The 14,333-nt window shown below is 42.1% G+C and overlaps 1 pseudogene; it reads right to left on the bottom strand.

Moving 5' to 3' along the window:
- LOC137528515 (myosin-4-like) overlaps positions 1-14,333 on the bottom strand; it is a 61,198-nt pseudogene that overhangs the window by 17,243 nt on the left and 29,622 nt on the right.

A 14,333-nucleotide genomic window follows, 5' to 3' on the forward strand; every position in this document is an offset into this window, starting at 1 on the left:
TTAATATGTACCCATTTTTCAACAAAGTCATCCCCCTTAGGGATTTTAACCTTATAAACCACAGGAGACAATTTATCAGTGATTGGATATGGACCTTTCCATGAAGGGAGGAATTTCTTTTCCTTTACCTGGTCTCTGGCAAAATTATACAGATAAACCTTATCGTCAACCTGATACTCCTTTTGCGTAGTTTTGAGGTCATAGTACATTTTCGTACTGACTGCGGCTTTTTCGATGTTTCTTTGAGCAAATGCAAAGGCATGCTGGAGGTGCTTTCGTAAGTTCTCCACATATTGATGTGCAGTAGTTGCATTCATCAAGTTATGATCTGAGGTTTTGTAAAGCAAATGCTGGGGTAACACCATCTTTCTACCAGTGAGCATCTCAAATGGGGAAAGTTTGGTTGCTGCGCTTGGAGTAGCTCTAATAGCCATAAGAACTAGTGGCAGCTTGACATCCCAGTCTTTACCTGATTCGCTAACAAATTTTTTCAGGATATTTACAATAGATTGATTGTAACGCTCCACTCCACCACTAGAGGCTGGTCGGTAAGCTATGTGTAGCTTCCGTTTTACCCCTAGGATTTCCCACATTTTGGTCATTACTTCACTGGTGAAGTGACTTCCGCGATCGGATTCGATGCGCTGTGGAAGACCAAATCGGGAAAATATGTGGTTAATGAGCAGTGATGCGCACACACTGGAACTGCATGTTTTACTTGGTAGACATTCTACCCATTTAGTGAACAGGCATGTTACGGTTAACATGTATCGATTTCCCTTTGAGGACGTTGTTACTGGTCCAATGAAATCGATCTGGATGTCTGACCATGGCATAGCTATGCCTCTTTTCATCAGCGGTGCCCTGTGAATGGGACCTTGTGGCTGGAATTGAGGGCATACCAAGCACCCTTGACAATATGTCCTGACATCCTGTAACATGTGTGGCCAGTAAGCGTAGTCTCTTAATAACTCATACGTTATTTTCTCTCCTCGATGACCAGCTGTCGGGGCATCATGAGCATGTTGCAACATCAAACCCCGATATGCTGCGGGTACTACCCACTGCGTAATACCATTTTTCGAGGTTCGTATCAGCAATCCATCCTGTAATGAAAATTGTGACACACCTTTCATCAGAATACGTAATTCTTCGTTGTCACTGCAGTCTTCCACGGTGATGGGATAATCATGTGGACTTCCAATATGTTTATAAAACAAACCAATAATGGGATCCCCCTTTTGGCTCGCAATGAGATCCTCATTAGGAGAATCTTGACTCCACATTGCTACACTGGGTTGAGACTCCTTTTGGGCCTGCCCCCTAGTGGTGACATTTACTTCGATAGTTCCCATGAGGTCATTGATATCGAAGATTTCACCATCAATGGCTGCTTTCTTAGCGAGGGAATCTGCTAGATCGTTCCCATCTTTATCAGCGCCAGGGTGTTTCGAATGACCCCTTACCTTTTTCCAATAAATGGTAAGGTCGTGGGTATTAACCAGTTCATCAATTTTACAAAACAATTTACCATGTTTGACTGGCTTTTTGTTACTCCTTGTCATGCTAGTCCTTTTCCAACTGGGAAAATATTCCACAAAACTGTTCCGAACATACTCAGAATCTGTTATCAAAACAAATTCCTTAAGGTCATGTTCGATAGCCATTTGTATAGCTTTATACACGGCAGCGAGTTCTGCGACCTGGCTACTTTTGGGACCAATTTTGTATCCCGCAGATATCTCTGGAAATATGTTATTCCATACGATACCGATACCTGCAACCAGCATCTTTTCATCTCCTTCTGTGTGAAAAGAACAGCCGTCAACATATGCACATGGTAGTGATTTGCAGTACTCCTCTTCATAGGATTTATATGGAGATAGAGATTGCTCTTCCAGAAAATCGTTTTCTGGTGGCTCATCTTTATGTTCCACATGAGAGCAATCATGGAGTTCAGCTAATCCTTGAGCAACTGGATTTTTAGTATCCTGTTTATATTTGATTTCCAGTGGCCATCCCATTAGGGACATTGTCCATGCCGTTATCCTACTGTTTGACAGGTTACCTTCTTTTATTTGGTTACTTTGCAAATATTGTAGTGATTGGTGTGCAGTTTCTACAATGATCTTTTCCCCTTGAATAAAACTTCTGAAATATTGCAAAGCCCACACAGTTGCTAATAATGCCTTCTTACAATTATTAAATTTGATTTCAACTGGTGATAGTGATTTACTGGCATAAGCAATTATTTTATTCAGTCTTTCTTGCTTTTGGAAAAGAACTGCACTTACACTCTTGTCGGTAAAACCTGTTTCAACATAGAAGGGTTTACCACCTTCTGGATAAGCAAGGCATGGGGCCTGTATGAGTTTTGTTTTAAGCTCAGATACAGCTTGTTCATGGCACTCATTCCATTCCCATTGTACTCCTTTCTTTAGCAGCTGCAATAGCGGCTTTGTAATCTCAGCATAGTTATCTATGAACTTGCGAGAATAATTCATCATCCCCAGGAATGATCTCAGTTCCTTGAGATTTGTGGGGGACTTCGTATTTTTGATTGCTTCCACTTTCTTTTTCTGTGGATTAATTCCTTCTGCAGTAATTTCATGTCCTAGGAAATTTACTTTAGATCGGCACCATTGAGCTTTCTGTAGGGAAAGTTTAACACCTGCTTCTCTTAGTTGATTCAATACATATCTCAACTCTGAAATATGTTCCTCAAAGATTGTACTTTTGATAAGGATATCATCGACATAAGTTAGGGTACCTCGTTCAGCTGCATCAGGCATTGCTTTGTGCATGAACACAGCAAATTCGTGGCCTGCGTTGATGTATCCGAAAGGCGTACGGGTCCACGCAAATTGTCTGTTACCGAATGTGAAGGCTAGTTTGTATTGATCCCTTTCATCCACTTTAATTGTCCAATATCCTTGTGCGCAGTCAAGGGCTGTGAATATTTTAGACCCTTGGATTTGCGCCAAGCATTGGTCAATGTATGGTACAGGCCAACCCGACATGTAGACACGTTTGTTTAACTGTCTCAAGTCTGAGCATAGACGGAACTGACCATTCGGTTTGAGGACTCCGAGTACTGGATGATTGAAGGAACTGTGTACTGGTCGGATAATACCTTTCTTTTCCAGGTTCTTAACTATTTCCGATAGTGACTCGTAGGCTGCTAGCGGAAGTCGATATTGTTTGATAAACACAGGGGGTGCATCTGGATCAGTCAGGATTCTCGTAACATGCAGGTTAGTCTCCCCACAGTCATAAGAGTCCTTGGCAAACATCTCCTGGAAATCCCAGAATAGTTGCCTTAGCTGCTGTCGTTCTGATTCATTAGAACATCCATCAGCTATAGAGAGTTGTTCTTCTACCCGTTCCTGAAATTCTGGGAAAATTTCAGGTTGACCTACCTCATAAGCTTCTTCAAGCCTATTAGTTAGGTCGTTTGGGGTGTAACATGCTTGATCCTTACCCTGCTGGAGTGTTTGATACTCACTTTCATTGATCTCATGGTTAAAAATCAATGATGTTCCCTCGACATGACATGTACCTTCCTCAGGACTGAAAGGATAAACAGAGTGTATGCTGAACAATCCTTCAGGTGTTGAGAAATATTGTTGGTCCACTATTTGTTCTTCTGTCAAATATTCATCAGGTATTAATCCAATGACTTCATTTTGGAATCCAAAAGTGTAATATTCTGAGTCAATGGCTAAGCCAATCATTGTATCCTCCTGTAGCGTGATACTATGAGGGCTCATGTTTTGCATGACCATGTATAATGGTTCCTGATGAATATTTATTAGGGGAATTGGTTTTACCTTCAATCCCAATCGTTGCATCCGATTGGATAAACAAATCAATGCATCTGCATTTCTCATCTTTTGCCCCTTCCTTACTCGAATGGGTAAGAGAAATGATTTGCAACCTTCAGGGATTTTTACTTTTTCAGCGACAATGATATCCACTGCATATGGTATCCGCTGTCCCCATCTCAGTGCTTGTTCTCTATCCTGGAATTCCTCTGGGTTTCCGGATAATTTGGACCACAGAACATCATTAACCAGATCAACCTGTATGGCAAATCGGTGAATAATGTTGTTTCCTAAGTACATTTGGTACTGTGGTTCCTTTAACACACTGAAGACATGTTTTGCAGATTTGTTTCCTAGAGACACAGATAAAATGCATTTTGCAATTACATTATGACTCTGGTTATCGTTATCCAGATCGTGGATCCATTCCTGTGTAGAGATAAATTTGATTACCTGAGGGTCGGTAACCTGCTTCAACAGTCCTAGGCTTATGTAGCTGGCCTCAGATTTGAGGTCCAACTTGGCATATTTTACCCGAGCAATATCATCTACCTGCACGGGAACCAGCACAGTATCATTGATTTTCTCGATTTCAACCAATGCCTGTGTATGCTTGGTTATGCCTGCCACTTCCTGGTTTCCCCCTTTAAAGGAAATAGTTAACACATCCTCTTCAAGGACTATCTTTTCAATCTTATCCTTTCGGATATTTATGATGTGAAAAGCAGTGTTAGCATTTTCCTCGGGTTTACCGTTTTTCAGGATCGTGACTTCTGGTATCTGACTGTTCCGGAAATGGATTTCAACAGAGTTAGGCCTTTCCTCAATCGTATGGCAGCTGCGTTGCGATTGTGCATTGCTGGAGCGCTCAAAAGCAATTGGAGCATTGACTTGAGCCCATATTGCTTCATTTATGAAGTCAATTATGGAATTTAGTCGTTTGAGTAAATCGATTCCAATGATCAATCTATCATATGGAAGATCAACAATCAAAGTTGGATGTTTAATGATCTTTTTACCGATCTTATATGTCAGCCAGGATGTGCCTTTTACTTGTAAACTATTACCACCAACGCTTATTAGCGCACCGTCAAAGGCTTTTAATCTTGGCTTCCTTTGTGATGAATCCAAGATCTGCTGGTAATAGTTAAAAGACAGAATAGTAACCTGGGAACCGGTATCCAGTAAACCTGGGATCGGTCCGATACATCCATCTTGTAGATGGGTATCGATAAAATACCGGCCATCTACCTGTTCAAGATTGCAAAGAAAATTGGAATGTTTTTCCATTTGTTGCTTCAGAGAATGATCTCTCTGTAGCGTCAGGGTATTAGGAACTTGTTCCTCCTGATTCTGCCTGCAAGGCATTTGGGTTCCCATGGATTCTACCAATGGGACAATCTGAACAGAGGGTACTTCACGCTCTGGCTCAAATGACATAATATCACCCATTTGTGGTGAAATATCAAGAACATTAGACTTCCCTTCCTCGACCTGGGGTAGGTCGGTACATTGCACATCATTTTCATTAACCGTATTGAGTACTGCCATATCCATCTCCGTGCAGTGATTTATCTCGGTTTCCTTTAGTTGGCAGAGCTGGGCCCTGCCTTCCCAGCTAAAAAATCCTCATGCTGTCTTGCTACAGATCCCTGAGCCAACTTACCCATCATGTCACTGAGTTTGTTCACTTGATCGACAAGCTGATCAAACCTATTAGGTCGGCGAGGGTTCTGGTTCCGGGGATCATATCTGTTCCCTGCGGGTGATCCACTCCTAGGTGAGTTAGGTGGTGATCTACCCCTAGGTGAATTAGGTGGGTGCTGTCTCCTTTCCCACTGCTGCCTGGGTCGGTTATCCCATTGTCTATATCTTTGGGGACGTCTGTACCCCTGGGGTTCTCTATATCCCTGGTAACCTCTATACCTTTGACTACCCTGGTTTCCTTGGTAACCCTGGTATCCTTGATACCTGCGATTGAACCGAGGACGGTAGACCTGGTTCTCAGAACCTGAGCTATCCCTATCTGACCCTTTAGGATTTTGTGGTCTGTTTTGATTAGGGTTTTGTTGCTGTCTTTGGCCCTGCTGGATAGGTACTTTTGCAGGAGGTATTTTCTTCTGCTGGGATTCAAGGTTTAGGTCCGCTTTTACTTTGGTTTCTTCTACTCTGCGCTCTGGGTACTTTTTGTTGTTTCTCCCACTTACATTGGAACTCCCACTGATGTTGAACAGCAGTGTCGCTGAGGTAACCATTTTCTCTAGGGAGTTTCCGAAGTCTAACTCATTGGCCATGCTTAACTTTATTTGGGTAGGCAATGCATCGTAATATGCCTGTTTAAAATCAAGAGACTCCCAGTTAGGATTCCGATATGCTAAACTGTAAGAGTTTTTTAGCACGGAAAGGAATTCTCGGGGGCTCTGATCGGGTCGACAAGTAAGTCGATACACATCTCGTTTTGCTTCTGAGATAGTGCGATACGGCCCAAACTCAAGCTTCACTTCGTGTGAAACTGCTTGCCATCTAATGATACCCCGCTCCTTAAATGAAGTGAAATAGTGGCGGTATCTGTCATCAAAAACCCATGGGAGAAATCTGATTTTGTCTGCTTCAGACAGATTTAAAGAATCCATAGTGGATTCATATAACTCCAAGTGGGATGCGATTTGTGCTGAACCCTTTTTAGTGAATTTTGGCACAGCGGTGTTTAAGAATTTTATGATGCTGGCCGAGCTCTGCTTTTCCTGGGAGTACTGATTATTTCCCCTGCTTGAAACCCCTTTATACGTACCTTTCCCCCTTCTTGGGATAGGGCTGGATTTCCGCTTTCTTTCATCAGCCTCAAATTCATCTGAATCGATATCAGCAAGGGAGTCGTGACCTTTATGGGAATCATCATACCTAGGGGCCCTCATTTGCATATCTCTCTCTGGAGAGGAATCCAAATGTTGATCTTTAGGGACCCTTGTACTGTCATCGATTATGGTATTCATAGTCTTACATACCGTCTCCATACGATCCAACATGCCTTGCCATTTTAGGTCATATGGAGTGAGTACTGGCGGGCAAGGGCTGGATGATCTATCGAGTCTACCTGCCTGTTGGATTTTGAAGTACTGCTGTTGTAGTTCTTCAAAATCCTGTTTAAGTCTGCGATGCGCTTCACGATTCCGTTCGGCGTCTCTTTCCAGACTTTTGATCGCTACCTCCCTGTCTGAAATATCAATCATTAATTGGTCTCTATCAGCCCTTATAATTTGAAGATCTGATTCCACATCCCGTAACTGGGAGTTCAATGATTGGACGTTTCCCTCTGTTCCTTGCAATTGGGATCTCAACTGTACAATCTCTTTTTTCCTAGATTGTGCAAGAATATCTACCTCTAATAACCCATATAACACAGAGGGTAGGGCGCCTAACAACCTCTTCTTCAGTTCGGAATCCGAGGTTATTGTGATCATACATGAAAGATAGTGATCCACCATACCTTTAGATTGAAATATACAATCAGCTTCCTGTTTTACACTTTTCCTCATTCTGCCTATCCATTCATCTACTTCCTCATTATATTTTAGTTGTATAAATATAAATTCCACAATTTTTCGGAACGTCTGTTCCAAATGCAGTTCTGAATCACTACCTGTAGCACTCATGATTCAATAGCCAATGCAATAAAACCAGCTCAATAAAACGTTTTTACACTGTTTAAACCAGTAATGGAAAGTAAACGGATCTCGCTGGGGCCTCCAATCTTATGTCGGGCGTTTTGTCAATGTTTGTATAACTTGTTTAAAAATAAATATAAAATCAAAAATGTAAATGTAATGCTCCTGGGAAAATAGGAGGAGCTAAAATACAAACATACGCCTAACTGTGTGAGCTTGTTTTCCGAGGTTTTACAGTACTGGTTTAAACATGCAAATAAATGTGGACCAATTTATAAAAATATCAATTTAATATCGAATAAATATTACAATATCAAAACAATATAATATTGCGCTTTTGATATAAAACAAAACTCATAAGGTCATTCTTATAATAAGCAATGAGCTGGATAATAATTTCAGTAAAACATCAAAATGTTATTATACTTATTCACCAATACAAAAGGCTTAAACCAATTAGCAGTCAACTCAAATACAGTGCAGAGATATGACTCATCAAATGTGGCCGTCGGCCCTGTTACTCAATTTACCACAGGGTCTCTGGAGACAAAATGGATGAATTGAACGACAACAAAATGGCTGTTATCAAAATCAAAATGGCTGCTATCAAAAACAAAATGGTGGCTATCAAAAACAAAATGGTGGCTATCAAAAATCAAAATTGCGCAGTCCAAAATCAAAAATGCGCTATCCAAAATAAACTGGCTGATGTCAGCTATACCATTCAATATAACAAATTTAGGATGACTCAGTGGATCTGACGACTGGGCGTTGCCCCACAATTTCTATGCAATCAACTATAAATGACAGGAATTTTCCCACTGTCTATACTTTAACCTCCGCTGGCCTGTGATACTACACAGAGCAAGCGGGTAAAATACATATAATTTTGGAATAAGATATCTATTGAGTCGTCCTAAATTTGGCTAGGTGTGGCTTGCACATGCTGCGGCAAAGTATCAAAATATCTAGAGGAGGTAGCTTAAAGTATCTAGCGCTTTTATCCAAAACTGAGTTAAACAGCCAGTTATCAATGAACATATGGTAGAACTTAGGTGAGTTGTTTCCAACTTGCAACTTTGGAAAAGCTCACCCCTTTTTAAAATATCAACCAATGAAATTCAATCAATACATCATATGTTCAGATATTCTGCGCTGTAATAAGCCGTCTAACTAACAAGAAAATCAGAACTGGGTTCAAGTATAGTCACCAAGATGGCCTCTGGGCGTGTTCCTCTTAGGCGTGGCTGTGTTCAGATGGCATGAATCCTCTATGTCCTGGTCTGCTCAGATCTCCTGATGGTCTGATCCTCTCATTGAATGACCCCTCTCATCTTATTCCCCTCACTCCCTATGGTCCTGCCCAGGAGATTAAATCTTCTAGCCTATCACTGGGCAGTGGGAGTGACCAATGGGAGCTTTCTGTGACTAATCTTTAACCCAAGTGTAATACTGGCTTTCACCCTTTGTAGGTGCTGTTGGCTAACTAATCACAGACTTACTGGGATATTTGGCAAACTAAAAACAAAAATCATGTTTTATTATAACCCAACAGTGAATAAATCAATGTTATAATTCCTCTATGGATAGCTGACTTTGCTGGAATCACTGGTTATTATTCAGGATACAGTGACCTTTTTCTACCATATTTCGGATAGATTGGATTTGATCCAAAATCATAGTGACATATTGAAAACCACCATGGACCTCTCCTTTATAACATATTGTGCTTGTTAGCAGAGTTTTATACCATTAACATTATTGTTTAACATGCAACACTGGTAAACATATAGCATATCCATATTATTATTGAATTGATTGTAACTAATGTATAAGACTTAATCATATAGTATCTGTATTACTCTTTGTATGATACATTTCTACTCATAAGGTATACATATGAGTGAGTCATGTGTTATTCTCTGAGTCGTGTCCTTAGATGGGGAATTGTTTAACTCAGCCTGTGTTTGCTATGTCACCAAGTTTCTTGGCTTGCAACAATGGTTAATTTCTAAAATATACAAGCCTTAGAGATTGTATTCAGAGGTTCCTCTACTCAGCAAATATATTTGCCTCTTGAGAGGTCTCTTCCATTGTTACTCAACTTCTCTTGTTTGGCAATTGTTTGGCCAAGCAAGGTAACTATGTTAACTATTAGTCATACTGTGGTCTCCTTTCTATTCACAAACACTCCTGAATGGCTAACTACTTGCTAACTAGCATCTGATCTTCCTTGAGACACACAGACTGGACAATTCAGCATCGCTTGGCAATATTAAAATATGCTATACATGTCTATATAATCAATGCACCTATATTAACCTATAATCCCCGTATATTAAAAAGTCTTTGTCTTCTGTACCTTAGGGGAAGGAAATTAATTAGGTTTTATTTGTATTTGATCATGTACAGTTCAGTTTATCGGAAAAACGATATTCCGCCATATGGAAATCTCGACAATCAGATCTTCTACTTCAGACTGAAGTCTCTGTTTGGTCTTTTCTAGGGAGGCACATTTGGAGTTCACTGCTTCCACTTGTTCCTCAGCATCCTGGAGACGCTGGGCAAGTTTCTTCCTGTTTGGTAAGAATCACAAAGCTTGTTAGATATTCCATACACATCCCTACTTGGCGTATAATAAGTATATCTTGCACAAGCATACTTTGCCTCTTCCAGTTCTTCTGTGCGCTGGATGGCATCAGTTTCATATTTGGTTCTCCACTGGGCAACTTCACCATTAGCCTTGGACAATGATCTCTGAAGCTCGGCCTTTGCCTCCTGTTCCTCTTCATATTGCTCACGAAGTAAGTCACAGTCATGGCGAGCTGACTGCAAGCCATGAGCAAGGGCATTCTTAGCCTGTAAAGAAATAATGAGCAACAATACTTTAAGGTAAACATTATAAGATTAAAAAATCTTAGATAATAAAATCATTTACTAAGACAGGATGGTGCTGCTTGGATAGCATCAGTGATTTCATTTTTATGTCACCCACGCTGCACCTTTCTCTGTCTTTTACAAATTTCACAAACCTTCACTTCCTCTTCAAGCTGTCTCTTCAACTCCTCCACTTGTTGAGTGAAACCTTGCTTCCCTCTGGTCAGTTGAGAAATGAGTGAATCTTTTTCCTCTAATTGACGGGAGAATTCCCCTAATATGAGATATCATGCACTTATTGTATGTTATGTATTAGCATAGTTGGAAGTTTATTTTTGCACTTTCTACTGTCAACATAAAACAAGTATTTCCTAAAACATCAAAGCAAACTTTCACCAGAAAGTTACATCATTGTATTTTTTACTGTTTAATACAGTATATTAAAAGGTTTTAAGACTCATGACCCATAAATAAATGTACCATTTTCAGTCTGGAAACGGGCTCTTTGAGCTGAGAGGTCATTGATAATAGTGGTGCTCAAATACCCCTTTTTAAAATTCGAGTTTGGTCGAATTCGAATAGTAAATTATTCGAGGTCAGTCGAATATTCGAGTCGAATAAATTTTACTATTCGATTCGACCTCGGACTTCGAGCTCACTATTCGAGTCGGTATTCGAGCTCATTATTCGAGCTGACTATTCGAATTGGCCTTAAATAGCTTCCCAACACTTGTTTTGAGGGTTAATGATGCAAGAAACATATTTTTTTCCAAGTGACAACAGCAAGTGATTATGTGGGGATGTTCCTTTAAAAAAAAAAAAAGGTGAAAAGAGAAGTTGTGTCCAGAATTTTGTTCAGTACTGTATATACTTCTTCTTCTTCTTCTTCTTTATCTTCTATATCTTCTTCTTCTTCTTCTATATCTTCTTCTTCTTCTTCATCTTCTTCTTCTTCTTCTTCATCTTCTTCATCTTCATCTTCTTCATCTTCATCTTCTTCATCTTCTTCATCTTCATCTTCTTCATCTTCTTCTTCATCTTCTTCATCTTCTTCATCTTCTTCATCTTCATCTTCTTCATCTTCTTCTTCATCTTCTTCATCTTCATCTTCTTCATCTTCTTCTTCTTCTTCTTCTTCTTCATCTTCTTCTTCATCTTCTTCATCTTCTTCTTCATCTTCTTCATCTTCATCTTCTTCATCTTCTTCTTCATCTTCTTCATCTTCTTCTTCTTCTTCTTATTCATCTTCTTCATCTTCTTCTTCTTCTTCTTCATCTTCTTCATCTTCATCTTCTTCTATATCGTCTTCTTCGTCACTTATTTCTCTTTTCATTTTTTTTTTTTTAAAGAAATGCAGCTATTTTTGAGCGTAACAACAAATAGCTGGTGGCGCACGCATGTTGGAAGCGCCATTGTATGTGCTCCCTGGCAGTGGAAACACACAGACAGCAGGAGGTAAATTTAGCAGCAGGAGGAGGAGGAGGAGTGTGTGGCAGCATGCAGTCAATGAGGCAGGCAGCGTGACATAATAGCCCTGGTACCTAGCGGTGATACCATGGCTGTAAATAAACACAACAGGAGGTCCCAGACAGCGGTCGTGCAGCCCACATTGTGTCCAATACACAACTGGGACAACACAGTTTTCAACCCGGGCACCTCAGAAAAATTAAACCTTTTTTTGTAATGGTTTTGTAGTTTTGGTTTTACAACCAATTACACAGATATATAGCTATTTTTTGACGTAATAGCTGGTGGCAGAGTGGCAGCAGAAGGTAAATCTGTGTACCCTGGCGGTGGGAAACACAGACAGACAGCAGCAGCAGCAGGAGGAGGAATGGAGGAGAGTAATTATGTGAGCAGCTATTGTTTGACGTAATAGCTGGTGGCAGTGTGGCAGCAGAAGGTAATTCTGTGTACCCTGGCAGTGGGAAACACAGACAGACAGCAGCAGCAGGAGGAATGGAGGAGTAGTGTGAGTGTGGCAGCAGGTAGGCAGCGTGACATAATAGCCCTGGTACCTAGCGGTGATACCAGGGCCGTAAATAAACACAACAGGAGGTCCCAGACAGCGGTCGTGCAGCCCACATTGTGTCCAATACACAACTGGGACAACACAGTTTTCAACCCGGGCACCTCAGAAAAATTAAACCTTTTTTTGTAATGGTTTTGTAGTTTTGGTTTTACAACCAATTACACAGATATATAGCTATTTTTTGACGTAATAGCTGGTGGCAGAGTGGCAGCAGAAGGTAAATCTGTGTACCCTGGCGGTGGGAAACACAGACAGACAGCAGCAGCAGCAGGAGGAGGAATGGAGGAGAGTAATTATGTGAGCAGCTATTGTTTGACGTAATAGCTGGTGGCAGTGTGGCAGCAGAAGGTAATTCTGTGTACCCTGGCAGTGGGAAACACAGACAGACAGCAGCAGCAGGAGGAATGGAGGAGTAGTGTGAGTGTGGCAGCAGGTAGGCAGCGTGACATAATAGCCCTGGTACCTAGCGGTGATACCAGGGCCGTAAATAAACACAACAGGAGGTCCCAGACAGCGGTCGTGCAGCCCACATTGTGTCCAATACACAACTGGGACAACACAGTTTTCAACCCGGGCACCTCAGAAAAATTAAACCTTTTTTTGTAATGGTTTTGTAGTTTTGGTTTTACAACCAATTACACAGATATATAGCTATTTTTTGACGTAATAGCTGGTGGCAGAGTGGCAGCAGAAGGTAAATCTGTGTACCCTGGCGGTGGGAAACACAGACAGACAGCAGCAGCAGCAGGAGGAGGAATGGAGGAGAGTAATTATGTGAGCAGCTATTGTTTGACGTAATAGCTGGTGGCAGTGTGGCAGCAGAAGGTAATTCTGTGTACCCTGGCAGTGGGAAACACAGACAGACAGCAGCAGCAGGAGGAATGGAGGAGTAGTGTGAGTGTGGCAGCAGGTAGGCAGCGTGACATAATAGCCCTGGTACCTAGCGGTGATACCAGGGCCGTAAATAAACACAACAGGAGGTCCCAGACAGCGGTCGTGCAGCCCACATTGTGTCCAATACACAACTGGAACAACACAGTTTTCAACCCGGGCACCTCAGAAAAATTAAACCTTTTTTTTTTTTTAATGGTTTGTTTGGTTTCGGTTTTGCAACCAATATAGCTATTGTTTGACGTAATAGCTGGTGGCAGAGTGGCAGCAGAAGAAGGTCATTCTGTGTACCCTGGCAGTGGGAAACACAGACAGACAGCAGAAGGGCAGTACACAGCAGCCCACTGTAGGTGTAAAATGTGTGGCTGCAGGCGACGTAATAGTCAAAGTGAACCAGGCTGGCTTAGTGAGCAGGAGCCAGGAGGTGGTAAAGGGTGGTAAGGCACATTAACGATGGTTCCGGCAGCCAGTTCATGTCCCCCTCTCGCCGACAACAGGGGCCAGGAACTCGCCTTCCACCCACGCCTGGTTCATCTTGAGAAACGTCAGTCTGTCCACAGACTTGTGAGACAGACGTGAGCGTTTCTCGGTGACCACGCCACCAGCTGCACTGAAGCAGCGCTCGGACAGCACGCTGGAAGGGGGGCAGGACAGCACTTCCAGGGCGTACTGCGCTAGCTCGCTCCAGATCTCCATGCGCTTGACCCAATACTCCATGGGATCAACAGGGGCATCGCTGTCAAGCCCGCTGTACGACCCCATGTAGTCAGCCACCATGCGGGTCAGGCGCTGGCTGTGACCGGAGGAGGATGCTGCTGCATGCATCTCCTCTCTAGTCACTGCTGCCGGAGCCTCTACAGTCCTGTAGAGCTCGTGGCTGAGAGACAGCAGGTCTGTGGGGCGCTTGCTGCTGCTGGATGCAGGCACCTGCTGCTGCCTCTGTGCTGGCTGCTGGACAGTGGGGGTGGAAGGCTGGGGGAAGGCTTCCTCCAAGCGCTCAACAAGGGCCTGCTGCAAGCTCCTTATTTGTTGCGCTGGGTCTCC

This window comes from Hyperolius riggenbachi, chromosome 8, assembly GCF_040937935.1.
Source record: "Hyperolius riggenbachi isolate aHypRig1 chromosome 8, aHypRig1.pri, whole genome shotgun sequence".
Lineage (NCBI taxonomy): Eukaryota > Metazoa > Chordata > Amphibia > Anura > Hyperoliidae > Hyperolius > Hyperolius riggenbachi.